The sequence below is a fragment of the Ascaphus truei genome, unplaced genomic scaffold (assembly GCF_040206685.1).
Source record: "Ascaphus truei isolate aAscTru1 unplaced genomic scaffold, aAscTru1.hap1 HAP1_SCAFFOLD_605, whole genome shotgun sequence".
Classification (NCBI taxonomy): Eukaryota; Metazoa; Chordata; class Amphibia; order Anura; family Ascaphidae; genus Ascaphus; species Ascaphus truei.
Window position 1 is genome coordinate 19,042 of NW_027456938.1, and position 15,405 is coordinate 34,446.

General features: G+C 50.9%; 11 non-coding genes and 1 pseudogene across 11 annotated transcripts; all 12 read left to right on the top strand.

Moving 5' to 3' along the window:
- Positions 1-651: 651 nt before the first annotated feature.
- LOC142485555 (U2 spliceosomal RNA) lies at positions 652-842 on the top strand. The gene has a single exon (XR_012798576.1). It is a non-coding gene; the product is annotated as a U2 spliceosomal RNA (small nuclear RNA).
- Positions 843-1,665: 823 nt separating this feature from the next.
- Positions 1,666-1,856, top strand: LOC142485556 (U2 spliceosomal RNA). The gene has a single exon (XR_012798577.1). It is a non-coding gene; the product is annotated as a U2 spliceosomal RNA (small nuclear RNA).
- Positions 1,857-2,679: 823 nt separating this feature from the next.
- Positions 2,680-2,870, top strand: LOC142485557 (U2 spliceosomal RNA). Its single transcript, XR_012798578.1, has one exon. It is a non-coding gene; the product is annotated as a U2 spliceosomal RNA (small nuclear RNA).
- An 823-nt stretch (positions 2,871-3,693) lies between these two features.
- Positions 3,694-3,884, top strand: LOC142485558 (U2 spliceosomal RNA). Its single transcript, XR_012798579.1, has one exon. It is a non-coding gene; the product is annotated as a U2 spliceosomal RNA (small nuclear RNA).
- An 823-nt stretch (positions 3,885-4,707) lies between these two features.
- On the top strand, positions 4,708-4,898 carry LOC142485559 (U2 spliceosomal RNA). Its single transcript, XR_012798580.1, has one exon. It is a non-coding gene; the product is annotated as a U2 spliceosomal RNA (small nuclear RNA).
- Positions 4,899-5,721: 823 nt separating this feature from the next.
- Positions 5,722-5,912, top strand: LOC142485561 (U2 spliceosomal RNA). The gene has a single exon (XR_012798582.1). It is a non-coding gene; the product is annotated as a U2 spliceosomal RNA (small nuclear RNA).
- A 3,468-nt stretch (positions 5,913-9,380) lies between these two features.
- LOC142485520 (U2 spliceosomal RNA) lies at positions 9,381-9,553 on the top strand (annotated as a pseudogene).
- An 823-nt stretch (positions 9,554-10,376) lies between these two features.
- Positions 10,377-10,567, top strand: LOC142485562 (U2 spliceosomal RNA). Its single transcript, XR_012798583.1, has one exon. It is a non-coding gene; the product is annotated as a U2 spliceosomal RNA (small nuclear RNA).
- An 823-nt stretch (positions 10,568-11,390) lies between these two features.
- Positions 11,391-11,581, top strand: LOC142485563 (U2 spliceosomal RNA). Its single transcript, XR_012798584.1, has one exon. It is a non-coding gene; the product is annotated as a U2 spliceosomal RNA (small nuclear RNA).
- An 823-nt stretch (positions 11,582-12,404) lies between these two features.
- LOC142485564 (U2 spliceosomal RNA) lies at positions 12,405-12,595 on the top strand. The gene has a single exon (XR_012798585.1). It is a non-coding gene; the product is annotated as a U2 spliceosomal RNA (small nuclear RNA).
- An 823-nt stretch (positions 12,596-13,418) lies between these two features.
- On the top strand, positions 13,419-13,609 carry LOC142485565 (U2 spliceosomal RNA). Its single transcript, XR_012798586.1, has one exon. It is a non-coding gene; the product is annotated as a U2 spliceosomal RNA (small nuclear RNA).
- An 823-nt stretch (positions 13,610-14,432) lies between these two features.
- Positions 14,433-14,623, top strand: LOC142485566 (U2 spliceosomal RNA). The gene has a single exon (XR_012798587.1). It is a non-coding gene; the product is annotated as a U2 spliceosomal RNA (small nuclear RNA).
- Positions 14,624-15,405: the final 782 nt, after the last annotated feature.

Consider the following 15,405-nt stretch of genomic DNA (forward strand, 5'->3'; position numbering starts at 1 on the left):
TTACTTTCTTTTCTTTTCAGCTCCTCCTCGCATGGAGCAGGAGTGCCGCCTGCTGCCTAGCCTAATTCAGTCCGAACGAGCAGATGCCTAAGAAACTCCTGTTGAAGCTGTATCCAAATAGCCTGCATAGCAAACACTGCAGCAGCAAGCAGCAAGCAGCAAGCAGCAAATGCCTTGACTTGCTGGCTTCTTGTCACAATGGCTGGCTGGCTGAAATGACCTGAACTGAAAAGCCCAGCCACTGGCTGCTTGCATGCTTGCTGCCTGAGTTTCATGGCAGCCCGGACGAGTCGGCTAGCAGAGAAAAAGTGGGCGGTTCCTATGCAAATAAGCAGACGAAGCCTGGTGCCGGAAAAAGAACTGGAAGCATGTGCCTTTTTGGCTGTTTGCTGGCCATGCGGGCCCCCCAGCAGTGTGTGCGGCTGCTTTTCTTTACTCCATAGAAAGTCTTTGGCTTTTGCATCCGTCGTCGTCGTCGCCGCCGCTGCTGCATAGACTCCCCGGGGCTGTGTCGGGAGGAGCGGAGGGACTGGAGGCAGGCCTGCTGGGGGAGGAGGCGAGCGGGCAGCCAGCGGCTCCCTCTGCCCTTCTCCCTAAAGCGTAGCGCCCCTGGCCGTCGGGCGGCGCTCAGGCGGGGGCCCATTTCTGGTTATCGCTTCTCGGCCTTTTGGCTAAGATCAAGTGTAGTATCTGTTCTTATCAGTTTAATATCTGATACGTCCCCTATCTGGGGACCATATATTAAATGGATTTTTAGAACAGGGAGATGGAAGAAGAGCTTGCTCTGTCCACTCCACGCATTGACCTGGTATTGCAGTACCTCCAGGACCGGTGCACTTCCCTTTGGGGATATTTGGCTTGTATCAAAAAATAGAAACAAATGACTGTCTGACAGAAAAAAAACAAACATGCATTTTTGGCTCTTTCTTTTGCAAAGAAAGAAGAAGATGAAATGACGACAAAATAAAGCCTCCTTCTTTTTGCTGTGTCTTGTTTGCTCTTTTGCGTGGCTTCTTACTTTCTTTTCTTTTCAGCTCCTCCTCGCATGGAGCAGGAGTGCCGCCTGCTGCCTAGCCTAATTCAGTCCGAACGAGCAGATGCCTAAGAAACTCCTGTTGAAGCTGTATCCAAATAGCCTGCATAGCAAACACTGCAGCAGCAAGCAGCAAGCAGCAAGCAGCAAATGCCTTGACTTGCTGGCTTCTTGTCACAATGGCTGGCTGGCTGAAATGACCTGAACTGAAAAGCCCAGCCACTGGCTGCTTGCATGCTTGCTGCCTGAGTTTCATGGCAGCCCGGACGAGTCGGCTAGCAGAGAAAAAGTGGGCGGTTCCTATGCAAATAAGCAGACGAAGCCTGGTGCCGGAAAAAGAACTGGAAGCATGTGCCTTTTTGGCTGTTTGCTGGCCATGCGGGCCCCCCAGCAGTGTGTGCGGCTGCTTTTCTTTACTCCATAGAAAGTCTTTGGCTTTTGCATCCGTCGTCGTCGTCGCCGCCGCTGCTGCATAGACTCCCCGGGGCTGTGTCGGGAGGAGCGGAGGGACTGGAGGCAGGCCTGCTGGGGGAGGAGGCGAGCGGGCAGCCAGCGGCTCCCTCTGCCCTTCTCCCTAAAGCGTAGCGCCCCTGGCCGTCGGGCGGCGCTCAGGCGGGGGCCCATTTCTGGTTATCGCTTCTCGGCCTTTTGGCTAAGATCAAGTGTAGTATCTGTTCTTATCAGTTTAATATCTGATACGTCCCCTATCTGGGGACCATATATTAAATGGATTTTTAGAACAGGGAGATGGAAGAAGAGCTTGCTCTGTCCACTCCACGCATTGACCTGGTATTGCAGTACCTCCAGGACCGGTGCACTTCCCTTTGGGGATATTTGGCTTGTATCAAAAAATAGAAACAAATGACTGTCTGACAGAAAAAAAACAAACATGCATTTTTGGCTCTTTCTTTTGCAAAGAAAGAAGAAGATGAAATGACGACAAAATAAAGCCTCCTTCTTTTTGCTGTGTCTTGTTTGCTCTTTTGCGTGGCTTCTTACTTTCTTTTCTTTTCAGCTCCTCCTCGCATGGAGCAGGAGTGCCGCCTGCTGCCTAGCCTAATTCAGTCCGAACGAGCAGATGCCTAAGAAACTCCTGTTGAAGCTGTATCCAAATAGCCTGCATAGCAAACACTGCAGCAGCAAGCAGCAAGCAGCAAGCAGCAAATGCCTTGACTTGCTGGCTTCTTGTCACAATGGCTGGCTGGCTGAAATGACCTGAACTGAAAAGCCCAGCCACTGGCTGCTTGCATGCTTGCTGCCTGAGTTTCATGGCAGCCCGGACGAGTCGGCTAGCAGAGAAAAAGTGGGCGGTTCCTATGCAAATAAGCAGACGAAGCCTGGTGCCGGAAAAAGAACTGGAAGCATGTGCCTTTTTGGCTGTTTGCTGGCCATGCGGGCCCCCCAGCAGTGTGTGCGGCTGCTTTTCTTTACTCCATAGAAAGTCTTTGGCTTTTGCATCCGTCGTCGTCGTCGCCGCCGCTGCTGCATAGACTCCCCGGGGCTGTGTCGGGAGGAGCGGAGGGACTGGAGGCAGGCCTGCTGGGGGAGGAGGCGAGCGGGCAGCCAGCGGCTCCCTCTGCCCTTCTCCCTAAAGCGTAGCGCCCCTGGCCGTCGGGCGGCGCTCAGGCGGGGGCCCATTTCTGGTTATCGCTTCTCGGCCTTTTGGCTAAGATCAAGTGTAGTATCTGTTCTTATCAGTTTAATATCTGATACGTCCCCTATCTGGGGACCATATATTAAATGGATTTTTAGAACAGGGAGATGGAAGAAGAGCTTGCTCTGTCCACTCCACGCATTGACCTGGTATTGCAGTACCTCCAGGACCGGTGCACTTCCCTTTGGGGATATTTGGCTTGTATCAAAAAATAGAAACAAATGACTGTCTGACAGAAAAAAAACAAACATGCATTTTTGGCTCTTTCTTTTGCAAAGAAAGAAGAAGATGAAATGACGACAAAATAAAGCCTCCTTCTTTTTGCTGTGTCTTGTTTGCTCTTTTGCGTGGCTTCTTACTTTCTTTTCTTTTCAGCTCCTCCTCGCATGGAGCAGGAGTGCCGCCTGCTGCCTAGCCTAATTCAGTCCGAACGAGCAGATGCCTAAGAAACTCCTGTTGAAGCTGTATCCAAATAGCCTGCATAGCAAACACTGCAGCAGCAAGCAGCAAGCAGCAAGCAGCAAATGCCTTGACTTGCTGGCTTCTTGTCACAATGGCTGGCTGGCTGAAATGACCTGAACTGAAAAGCCCAGCCACTGGCTGCTTGCATGCTTGCTGCCTGAGTTTCATGGCAGCCCGGACGAGTCGGCTAGCAGAGAAAAAGTGGGCGGTTCCTATGCAAATAAGCAGACGAAGCCTGGTGCCGGAAAAAGAACTGGAAGCATGTGCCTTTTTGGCTGTTTGCTGGCCATGCGGGCCCCCCAGCAGTGTGTGCGGCTGCTTTTCTTTACTCCATAGAAAGTCTTTGGCTTTTGCATCCGTCGTCGTCGTCGCCGCCGCTGCTGCATAGACTCCCCGGGGCTGTGTCGGGAGGAGCGGAGGGACTGGAGGCAGGCCTGCTGGGGGAGGAGGCGAGCGGGCAGCCAGCGGCTCCCTCTGCCCTTCTCCCTAAAGCGTAGCGCCCCTGGCCGTCGGGCGGCGCTCAGGCGGGGGCCCATTTCTGGTTATCGCTTCTCGGCCTTTTGGCTAAGATCAAGTGTAGTATCTGTTCTTATCAGTTTAATATCTGATACGTCCCCTATCTGGGGACCATATATTAAATGGATTTTTAGAACAGGGAGATGGAAGAAGAGCTTGCTCTGTCCACTCCACGCATTGACCTGGTATTGCAGTACCTCCAGGACCGGTGCACTTCCCTTTGGGGATATTTGGCTTGTATCAAAAAATAGAAACAAATGACTGTCTGACAGAAAAAAAACAAACATGCATTTTTGGCTCTTTCTTTTGCAAAGAAAGAAGAAGATGAAATGACGACAAAATAAAGCCTCCTTCTTTTTGCTGTGTCTTGTTTGCTCTTTTGCGTGGCTTCTTACTTTCTTTTCTTTTCAGCTCCTCCTCGCATGGAGCAGGAGTGCCGCCTGCTGCCTAGCCTAATTCAGTCCGAACGAGCAGATGCCTAAGAAACTCCTGTTGAAGCTGTATCCAAATAGCCTGCATAGCAAACACTGCAGCAGCAAGCAGCAAGCAGCAAGCAGCAAATGCCTTGACTTGCTGGCTTCTTGTCACAATGGCTGGCTGGCTGAAATGACCTGAACTGAAAAGCCCAGCCACTGGCTGCTTGCATGCTTGCTGCCTGAGTTTCATGGCAGCCCGGACGAGTCGGCTAGCAGAGAAAAAGTGGGCGGTTCCTATGCAAATAAGCAGACGAAGCCTGGTGCCGGAAAAAGAACTGGAAGCATGTGCCTTTTTGGCTGTTTGCTGGCCATGCGGGCCCCCCAGCAGTGTGTGCGGCTGCTTTTCTTTACTCCATAGAAAGTCTTTGGCTTTTGCATCCGTCGTCGTCGTCGCCGCCGCTGCTGCATAGACTCCCCGGGGCTGTGTCGGGAGGAGCGGAGGGACTGGAGGCAGGCCTGCTGGGGGAGGAGGCGAGCGGGCAGCCAGCGGCTCCCTCTGCCCTTCTCCCTAAAGCGTAGCGCCCCTGGCCGTCGGGCGGCGCTCAGGCGGGGGCCCATTTCTGGTTATCGCTTCTCGGCCTTTTGGCTAAGATCAAGTGTAGTATCTGTTCTTATCAGTTTAATATCTGATACGTCCCCTATCTGGGGACCATATATTAAATGGATTTTTAGAACAGGGAGATGGAAGAAGAGCTTGCTCTGTCCACTCCACGCATTGACCTGGTATTGCAGTACCTCCAGGACCGGTGCACTTCCCTTTGGGGATATTTGGCTTGTATCAAAAAATAGAAACAAATGACTGTCTGACAGAAAAAAAACAAACATGCATTTTTGGCTCTTTCTTTTGCAAAGAAAGAAGAAGATGAAATGACGACAAAATAAAGCCTCCTTCTTTTTGCTGTGTCTTGTTTGCTCTTTTGCGTGGCTTCTTACTTTCTTTTCTTTTCAGCTCCTCCTCGCATGGAGCAGGAGTGCCGCCTGCTGCCTAGCCTAATTCAGTCCGAACGAGCAGATGCCTAAGAAACTCCTGTTGAAGCTGTATCCAAATAGCCTGCATAGCAAACACTGCAGCAGCAAGCAGCAAGCAGCAAGCAGCAAATGCCTTGACTTGCTGGCTTCTTGTCACAATGGCTGGCTGGCTGAAATGACCTGAACTGAAAAGCCCAGCCACTGGCTGCTTGCATGCTTGCTGCCTGAGTTTCATGGCAGCCCGGACGAGTCGGCTAGCAGAGAAAAAGTGGGCGGTTCCTATGCAAATAAGCAGACGAAGCCTGGTGCCGGAAAAAGAACTGGAAGCATGTGCCTTTTTGGCTGTTTGCTGGCCATGCGGGCCCCCCAGCAGTGTGTGCGGCTGCTTTTCTTTACTCCATAGAAAGTCTTTGGCTTTTGCATCCGTCGTCGTCGTCGCCGCCGCTGCTGCATAGACTCCCCGGGGCTGTGTCGGGAGGAGCGGAGGGACTGGAGGCAGGCCTGCTGGGGGAGGAGGCGAGCGGGCAGCCAGCGGCTCCCTCTGCCCTTCTCCCTAAAGCGTAGCGCCCCTGGCCGTCGGGCGGCGCTCAGGCGGGGGCCCATTTCTGGTTATCGCTTCTCGGCCTTTTGGCTAAGATCAAGTGTAGTATCTGTTCTTATCAGTTTAATATCTGATACGTCCCCTATCTGGGGACCATATATTAAATGGATTTTTAGAACAGGGAGATGGAAGAAGAGCTTGCTCTGTCCACTCCACGCATTGACCTGGTATTGCAGTACCTCCAGGACCGGTGCACTTCCCTTTGGGGATATTTGGCTTGTATCAAAAAATAGAAACAAATGACTGTCTGACAGAAAAAAAACAAACATGCATTTTTGGCTCTTTCTTTTGCAAAGAAAGAAGAAGATGAAATGACGACAAAATAAAGCCTCCTTCTTTTTGCTGTGTCTTGTTTGCTCTTTTGCGTGGCTTCTTACTTTCTTTTCTTTTCAGCTCCTCCTCGCATGGAGCAGGAGTGCCGCCTGCTGCCTAGCCTAATTCAGTCCGAACGAGCAGATGCCTAAGAAACTCCTGTTGAAGCTGTATCCAAATAGCCTGCATAGCAAACACTGCAGCAGCAAGCAGCAAGCAGCAAGCAGCAAATGCCTTGACTTGCTGGCTTCTTGTCACAATGGCTGGCTGGCTGAAATGACCTGAACTGAAAAGCCCAGCCACTGGCTGCTTGCATGCTTGCTGCCTGAGTTTCATGGCAGCCCGGACGAGTCGGCTAGCAGAGAAAAAGTGGGCGGTTCCTATGCAAATAAGCAGACGAAGCCTGGTGCCGGAAAAAGAACTGGAAGCATGTGCCTTTTTGGCTGTTTGCTGGCCATGCGGGCCCCCCAGCAGTGTGTGCGGCTGCTTTTCTTTACTCCATAGAAAGTCTTTGGCTTTTGCATCCGTCGTCGTCGTCGCCGCCGCTGCTGCATAGACTCCCCGGGGCTGTGTCGGGAGGAGCGGAGGGACTGGAGGCAGGCCTGCTGGGGGAGGAGGCGAGCGGGCAGCCAGCGGCTCCCTCTGCCCTTCTCCCTAAAGCGTAGCGCCCCTGGCCGTCGGGCGGCGCTCAGGCGGGGGCCCATTTCTGGTTATCGCTTCTCGGCCTTTTGGCTCAGATCATTGTGTCTGAGTCAGGGGCTTAGCTGGGACTGTGCCCCCTTGGCCCTGGATCATCGCCCCTTCGGGGGCTTAAGATCCTTGCTGCTTTTGGGGGGGCACGCTATCTCGAGCGACGAGGAGTGATCGGGAGCAGAGAGAGCGAAGGGCCGGCACCTTGGCCTTGAGACATCGCCTTACCGGCTTAAGTCTCATGCTGCTTTAGGGGTGCCGCACCTAAGCCTGACAAGATGGAGACGGGTGTTCAGATGAGGAACACGCTGCGGTTGGAGGTCGCTGAGACGGAGAGAGACCGCGTGGATCTGCGCTTTATCGTGGAAGAGCTGCTGCAGAAAAAGGCAGAGTTGGATGTGAAGTGCATGCTGTGCCTGCAGGATTTCCAACGGCAAGGGATATATGACGTGACGTTTCAAGAGGATGGAGATTGCCAGAACGCCTTCGAAAGGTTAAAGAAATTGGTGTGTGAACCAGAGATGCAAGGCATCAAGCTAATTCCTAGCTTTCTGATGGGGGAAAGACCTTTAACGGTGCATATGTACAATCCCTATGTGAGAAAGGACGATATTTGGATGTTCCTGAACCAATATTGTACCATGATTAAAGGAGGAGTTGAGCTACGGAATGCATACGGGATTTATAATGGAAAAAGAAGATATTGGGTGCGCTTCAGACCGGACCCAGCAAGAGAAGGAGGTGTGAAATACCCCCCTGCGGTTTTCAGTATTGGGGGGAACCGTGGATTTCTTTTTTACCCGGGACAAGCAAAGTATTGCAGGAAATGTTATAAATACGGACATACTCAAGAAGAATGCAATAAGTCAGAAAAGGTGTGTCGGAATTGTGGGGAAGAGGGACACACAGCTGGAAGATGTGCCCGCCCCAAGAAATGTGACTTTTGTGAAGAACAAGGCCATTTAGCCTGGCAATGTAGAAAAAGTAGAAATACTTTTGCACAGGTAGTAGGGGGCAATGTGGGGGGGAAAGACCTAGAATTTACGGGACTTATCTTTGATCCCAAAGCAACAAAAGGCAGTGAGGAGGAAAGTGTCTCAGAGTTAGGTGGGCATATCCGAAGGGAGGGGCAAAAGGAGGAGGGAGGGATGGACCTACAGGAGGGAGGTTTTCCAGAAGTAGAGGAAACCCCTGAGGTCTTGCAAGAAGGAAAAGGGGAAGCCCTGGGCACTCAGGAGGGAAAGTGGGCGGAGAGAGTGGAGGCACAGGAGATACAGGAAGAGGGAGAAGCTTTAAAAGAAAAAATGGATGTGTTTCAGGCGAAAGTAGGAGATATAAATTTTTGGATGAATGTGATACGTAAAGCAATAAAGAATGTGAGTGATAGGGAGATAATGAGTGAATTAGACGAGATTATGAATCGAAGAAGGGGTATGACTGAAGAAGAATTTAAGAAGGTTAAAAAGGACCAGAGGAAGTGGCTGAGGGAGGAGGAGTTTAGACTGGAGGGAGAAGCAATGTTGGAGGAGGAAGCTAGAAAAAAGGAAGAGGCGGAGGGAGAAATGAGCCAAGTACAGATGGACCAGGGGGAAGGGGGGGAAGAAGGGCTGGTAGGTGAAGGTGAAGGTACGGAAGCCTTTAAAAGAAAATTTGAGGAATTTCAAAAAGAAGTAGGAGATGGGGTTTTCTGGGTTAGGATCATGAGGAAAGCAAAAGAAGGGATAAGTAATAAAAAGATTGGTGAACAGCTAGCCAAAATCATAGCATTAAGGAAGGAAATGACAAAAGAGGATTATGAGTTAGTGAAAGAGGAATGGAGGGTGGAGGAAGAAGAATGGGAAAGAGAGAAAAGGGAGGAAAAGGGGACCCCAAGAGAGTTGGGGTTTAAAATAGTTGGGGGCTTTTTTTGGGAGCGCCCCACCCCAGGGGGAAAAAAATTAGTAGGCTTGGAGGTAGAAAAGGAAAAAAGTCAGGAGACGCAGGAAGAGGCAATGGAGTTGTCCTCGGCAGAAAAAAGAATGTTGAAGCGTAGAACAGAACAGGAAGGAACAGCAGACCAAAAGTGGGAAAAGGTAACACCGAGAAAATTGAAAGTGGTAGAAAGTGGGAGTGATAGCTCACCATCAAAAAAAAATTGGGGAAAGGATCAAGAGCAGAAAGGGCAAGGAATCAAAGTACAAAGACAAGGAAGTGGAATAAGTGGAAGTGAGAGTAAGGGGAAGGATAAAACATTGACCCCGAAGCACACTCCAGGAGAGTCGCCAAGGGAAATAGCCTTAGGCAAAAAAATGCAGGAAGTTGAGGAGAAAGTAGGAAATAACGCTTTCTGGCTTTCAGTGGTGCGAGAAGAACATAGGGGACTAACCACAGAACAGCAGATGGATTGCCTAGAAAAAGTAATAGTTAGAAGGGCACAGTCTTCCAACCAAGATTTTGGAATGTATTTTGAAGGTGTCCAAAGAAAATACGCTAATATTATTTTTGCAAGAACAATATATAAGTATGGTGGATATAAGTAGTGGAGGGTTTTTTGTATAGGGGGGTTTTGAGGAATATGGAATGTTTATTGTTGGAATATACTAGAGATGTTTTTTATGATAGACGTGTTTTTGTTATTATTTTCTGAAAATGTAAAACATTGTATATTTTTGATCTTGGAACAATAAAATACTTTGAAAAACAAAAAATCTGTTCTTATCAGTTTAATATCTGATACGTCCCCTATCTGGGGACCATATATTAAATGGATTTTTAGAACAGGGAGATGGAAGAAGAGCTTGCTCTGTCCACTCCACGCATTGACCTGGTATTGCAGTACCTCCAGGACCGGTGCACTTCCCTTTGGGGATATTTGGCTTGTATCAAAAAATAGAAACAAATGACTGTCTGACAGAAAAAAAACAAACATGCATTTTTGGCTCTTTCTTTTGCAAAGAAAGAAGAAGATGAAATGACGACAAAATAAAGCCTCCTTCTTTTTGCTGTGTCTTGTTTGCTCTTTTGCGTGGCTTCTTACTTTCTTTTCTTTTCAGCTCCTCCTCGCATGGAGCAGGAGTGCCGCCTGCTGCCTAGCCTAATTCAGTCCGAACGAGCAGATGCCTAAGAAACTCCTGTTGAAGCTGTATCCAAATAGCCTGCATAGCAAACACTGCAGCAGCAAGCAGCAAGCAGCAAGCAGCAAATGCCTTGACTTGCTGGCTTCTTGTCACAATGGCTGGCTGGCTGAAATGACCTGAACTGAAAAGCCCAGCCACTGGCTGCTTGCATGCTTGCTGCCTGAGTTTCATGGCAGCCCGGACGAGTCGGCTAGCAGAGAAAAAGTGGGCGGTTCCTATGCAAATAAGCAGACGAAGCCTGGTGCCGGAAAAAGAACTGGAAGCATGTGCCTTTTTGGCTGTTTGCTGGCCATGCGGGCCCCCCAGCAGTGTGTGCGGCTGCTTTTCTTTACTCCATAGAAAGTCTTTGGCTTTTGCATCCGTCGTCGTCGTCGCCGCCGCTGCTGCATAGACTCCCCGGGGCTGTGTCGGGAGGAGCGGAGGGACTGGAGGCAGGCCTGCTGGGGGAGGAGGCGAGCGGGCAGCCAGCGGCTCCCTCTGCCCTTCTCCCTAAAGCGTAGCGCCCCTGGCCGTCGGGCGGCGCTCAGGCGGGGGCCCATTTCTGGTTATCGCTTCTCGGCCTTTTGGCTAAGATCAAGTGTAGTATCTGTTCTTATCAGTTTAATATCTGATACGTCCCCTATCTGGGGACCATATATTAAATGGATTTTTAGAACAGGGAGATGGAAGAAGAGCTTGCTCTGTCCACTCCACGCATTGACCTGGTATTGCAGTACCTCCAGGACCGGTGCACTTCCCTTTGGGGATATTTGGCTTGTATCAAAAAATAGAAACAAATGACTGTCTGACAGAAAAAAAACAAACATGCATTTTTGGCTCTTTCTTTTGCAAAGAAAGAAGAAGATGAAATGACGACAAAATAAAGCCTCCTTCTTTTTGCTGTGTCTTGTTTGCTCTTTTGCGTGGCTTCTTACTTTCTTTTCTTTTCAGCTCCTCCTCGCATGGAGCAGGAGTGCCGCCTGCTGCCTAGCCTAATTCAGTCCGAACGAGCAGATGCCTAAGAAACTCCTGTTGAAGCTGTATCCAAATAGCCTGCATAGCAAACACTGCAGCAGCAAGCAGCAAGCAGCAAGCAGCAAATGCCTTGACTTGCTGGCTTCTTGTCACAATGGCTGGCTGGCTGAAATGACCTGAACTGAAAAGCCCAGCCACTGGCTGCTTGCATGCTTGCTGCCTGAGTTTCATGGCAGCCCGGACGAGTCGGCTAGCAGAGAAAAAGTGGGCGGTTCCTATGCAAATAAGCAGACGAAGCCTGGTGCCGGAAAAAGAACTGGAAGCATGTGCCTTTTTGGCTGTTTGCTGGCCATGCGGGCCCCCCAGCAGTGTGTGCGGCTGCTTTTCTTTACTCCATAGAAAGTCTTTGGCTTTTGCATCCGTCGTCGTCGTCGCCGCCGCTGCTGCATAGACTCCCCGGGGCTGTGTCGGGAGGAGCGGAGGGACTGGAGGCAGGCCTGCTGGGGGAGGAGGCGAGCGGGCAGCCAGCGGCTCCCTCTGCCCTTCTCCCTAAAGCGTAGCGCCCCTGGCCGTCGGGCGGCGCTCAGGCGGGGGCCCATTTCTGGTTATCGCTTCTCGGCCTTTTGGCTAAGATCAAGTGTAGTATCTGTTCTTATCAGTTTAATATCTGATACGTCCCCTATCTGGGGACCATATATTAAATGGATTTTTAGAACAGGGAGATGGAAGAAGAGCTTGCTCTGTCCACTCCACGCATTGACCTGGTATTGCAGTACCTCCAGGACCGGTGCACTTCCCTTTGGGGATATTTGGCTTGTATCAAAAAATAGAAACAAATGACTGTCTGACAGAAAAAAAACAAACATGCATTTTTGGCTCTTTCTTTTGCAAAGAAAGAAGAAGATGAAATGACGACAAAATAAAGCCTCCTTCTTTTTGCTGTGTCTTGTTTGCTCTTTTGCGTGGCTTCTTACTTTCTTTTCTTTTCAGCTCCTCCTCGCATGGAGCAGGAGTGCCGCCTGCTGCCTAGCCTAATTCAGTCCGAACGAGCAGATGCCTAAGAAACTCCTGTTGAAGCTGTATCCAAATAGCCTGCATAGCAAACACTGCAGCAGCAAGCAGCAAGCAGCAAGCAGCAAATGCCTTGACTTGCTGGCTTCTTGTCACAATGGCTGGCTGGCTGAAATGACCTGAACTGAAAAGCCCAGCCACTGGCTGCTTGCATGCTTGCTGCCTGAGTTTCATGGCAGCCCGGACGAGTCGGCTAGCAGAGAAAAAGTGGGCGGTTCCTATGCAAATAAGCAGACGAAGCCTGGTGCCGGAAAAAGAACTGGAAGCATGTGCCTTTTTGGCTGTTTGCTGGCCATGCGGGCCCCCCAGCAGTGTGTGCGGCTGCTTTTCTTTACTCCATAGAAAGTCTTTGGCTTTTGCATCCGTCGTCGTCGTCGCCGCCGCTGCTGCATAGACTCCCCGGGGCTGTGTCGGGAGGAGCGGAGGGACTGGAGGCAGGCCTGCTGGGGGAGGAGGCGAGCGGGCAGCCAGCGGCTCCCTCTGCCCTTCTCCCTAAAGCGTAGCGCCCCTGGCCGTCGGGCGGCGCTCAGGCGGGGGCCCATTTCTGGTTATCGCTTCTCGGCCTTTTGGCTAAGATCAAGTGTAGTATCTGTTCTTATCAGTTTAATATCTGATACGTCCCCTATCTGGGGACCATATATTAAATGGATTTTTAGAACAGGGAGATGGAAGAAGAGCTTGCTCTGTCCACTCCACGCATTGACCTGGTATTGCAGTACCTCCAGGACCGGTGCACTTCCCTTTGGGGATATTTGGCTTGTATCAAAAAATAGAAACAAATGACTGTCTGACAGAAAAAAAACAAACATGCATTTTTGGCTCTTTCTTTTGCAAAGAAAGAAGAAGATGAAATGACGACAAAATAAAGCCTCCTTCTTTTTGCTGTGTCTTGTTTGCTCTTTTGCGTGGCTTCTTACTTTCTTTTCTTTTCAGCTCCTCCTCGCATGGAGCAGGAGTGCCGCCTGCTGCCTAGCCTAATTCAGTCCGAACGAGCAGATGCCTAAGAAACTCCTGTTGAAGCTGTATCCAAATAGCCTGCATAGCAAACACTGCAGCAGCAAGCAGCAAGCAGCAAGCAGCAAATGCCTTGACTTGCTGGCTTCTTGTCACAATGGCTGGCTGGCTGAAATGACCTGAACTGAAAAGCCCAGCCACTGGCTGCTTGCATGCTTGCTGCCTGAGTTTCATGGCAGCCCGGACGAGTCGGCTAGCAGAGAAAAAGTGGGCGGTTCCTATGCAAATAAGCAGACGAAGCCTGGTGCCGGAAAAAGAACTGGAAGCATGTGCCTTTTTGGCTGTTTGCTGGCCATGCGGGCCCCCCAGCAGTGTGTGCGGCTGCTTTTCTTTACTCCATAGAAAGTCTTTGGCTTTTGCATCCGTCGTCGTCGTCGCCGCCGCTGCTGCATAGACTCCCCGGGGCTGTGTCGGGAGGAGCGGAGGGACTGGAGGCAGGCCTGCTGGGGGAGGAGGCGAGCGGGCAGCCAGCGGCTCCCTCTGCCCTTCTCCCTAAAGCGTAGCGCCCCTGGCCGTCGGGCGGCGCTCAGGCGGGGGCCCATTTCTGGTTATCGCTTCTCGGCCTTTTGGCTAAGATCAAGTGTAGTATCTGTTCTTATCAGTTTAATATCTGATACGTCCCCTATCTGGGGACCATATATTAAATGGATTTTTAGAACAGGGAGATGGAAGAAGAGCTTGCTCTGTCCACTCCACGCATTGACCTGGTATTGCAGTACCTCCAGGACCGGTGCACTTCCCTTTGGGGATATTTGGCTTGTATCAAAAAATAGAAACAAATGACTGTCTGACAGAAAAAAAACAAACATGCATTTTTGGCTCTTTCTTTTGCAAAGAAAGAAGAAGATGAAATGACGACAAAATAAAGCCTCCTTCTTTTTGCTGTGTCTTGTTTGCTCTTTTGCGTGGCTTCTTACTTTCTTTTCTTTTCAGCTCCTCCTCGCATGGAGCAGGAGTGCCGCCTGCTGCCTAGCCTAATTCAGTCCGAACGAGCAGATGCCTAAGAAACTCCTGTTGAAGCTGTATCCAAATAGCCTGCATAGCAAACACTGCAGCAGCAAGCAGCAAGCAGCAAGCAGCAAATGCCTTGACTTGCTGGCTTCTTGTCACAATGGCTGGCTGGCTGAAATGACCTGAACTGAAAAGCCCAGCCACTGGCTGCTTGCATGCTTGCTGCCTGAGTTTCATGGCAGCCCGGACGAGTCGGCTAGCAGAGAAAAAGTGGGCGGTTCCTATGCAAATAAGCAGACGAAGCCTGGTGCCGGAAAAAGAACTGGAAGCATGTGCCTTTTTGGCTGTTTGCTGGCCATGCGGGCCCCCCAGCAGTGTGTGCGGCTGCTTTTCTTTACTCCATAGAAAGTCTTTGGCTTTTGCATCCGTCGTCGTCGTCGCCGCCGCTGCTGCATAGACTCCCCGGGGCTGTGTCGGGAGGAGCGGAGGGACTGGAGGCAGGCCTGCTGGGGGAGGAGGCGAGCGGGCAGCCAGCGGCTCCCTCTGCCCTTCTCCCTAAAGCGTAGCGCCCCTGGCCGTCGGGCGGCGCTCAGGCGGGGGCCCATTTCTGGTTATCGCTTCTCGGCCTTTTGGCTAAGATCAAGTGTAGTATCTGTTCTTATCAGTTTAATATCTGATACGTCCCCTATCTGGGGACCATATATTAAATGGATTTTTAGAACAGGGAGATGGAAGAAGAGCTTGCTCTGTCCACTCCACGCATTGACCTGGTATTGCAGTACCTCCAGGACCGGTGCACTTCCCTTTGGGGATATTTGGCTTGTATCAAAAAATAGAAACAAATGACTGTCTGACAGAAAAAAAACAAACATGCATTTTTGGCTCTTTCTTTTGCAAAGAAAGAAGAAGATGAAATGACGACAAAATAAAGCCTCCTTCTTTTTGCTGTGTCTTGTTTGCTCTTTTGCGTGGCTTCTTACTTTCTTTTCTTTTCAGCTCCTCCTCGCATGGAGCAGGAGTGCCGCCTGCTGCCTAGCCTAATTCAGTCCGAACGAGCAGATGCCTAAGAAACTCCTGTTGAAGCTGTATCCAAATAGCCTGCATAGCAAACACTGCAGCAGCAAGCAGCAAGCAGCAAGCAGCAAATGCCTTGACTTGCTGGCTTCTTGTCACAATGGCTGGCTGGCTGAAATGACCTGAACTGAAAAGCCCAGCCACTGGCTGCTTGCATGCTTGCTGCCTGAGTTTCATGGCAGCCCGGACGAGTCGGCTAGCAGAGAAAAAGTGGGCGGTTCCTATGCAAATAAGCAGACGAAGCCTGGTGCCGGAAAAAGAACTGGAAGCATGTGCCTTTTTGGCTGTTTGCTGGCCATGCGGGCCCCCCAGCAGTGTGTGCGGCTGCTTTTCTTTACTCCATAGAAAGTCTTTGGCTTTTGCATCCGTCGTCGTCGTCGCCGCCGCTGCTGCATAGACTCCCCGGGGCTGTGTCGGGAGGAGCGGAGGGACTGGAGGCAGGCCTGCTGGGGGAGGAGGCGAGCGGGCAGCCAGCGGCTCCCTCTGCCCTTCTCCCTAAAGCGTAGCGCCCC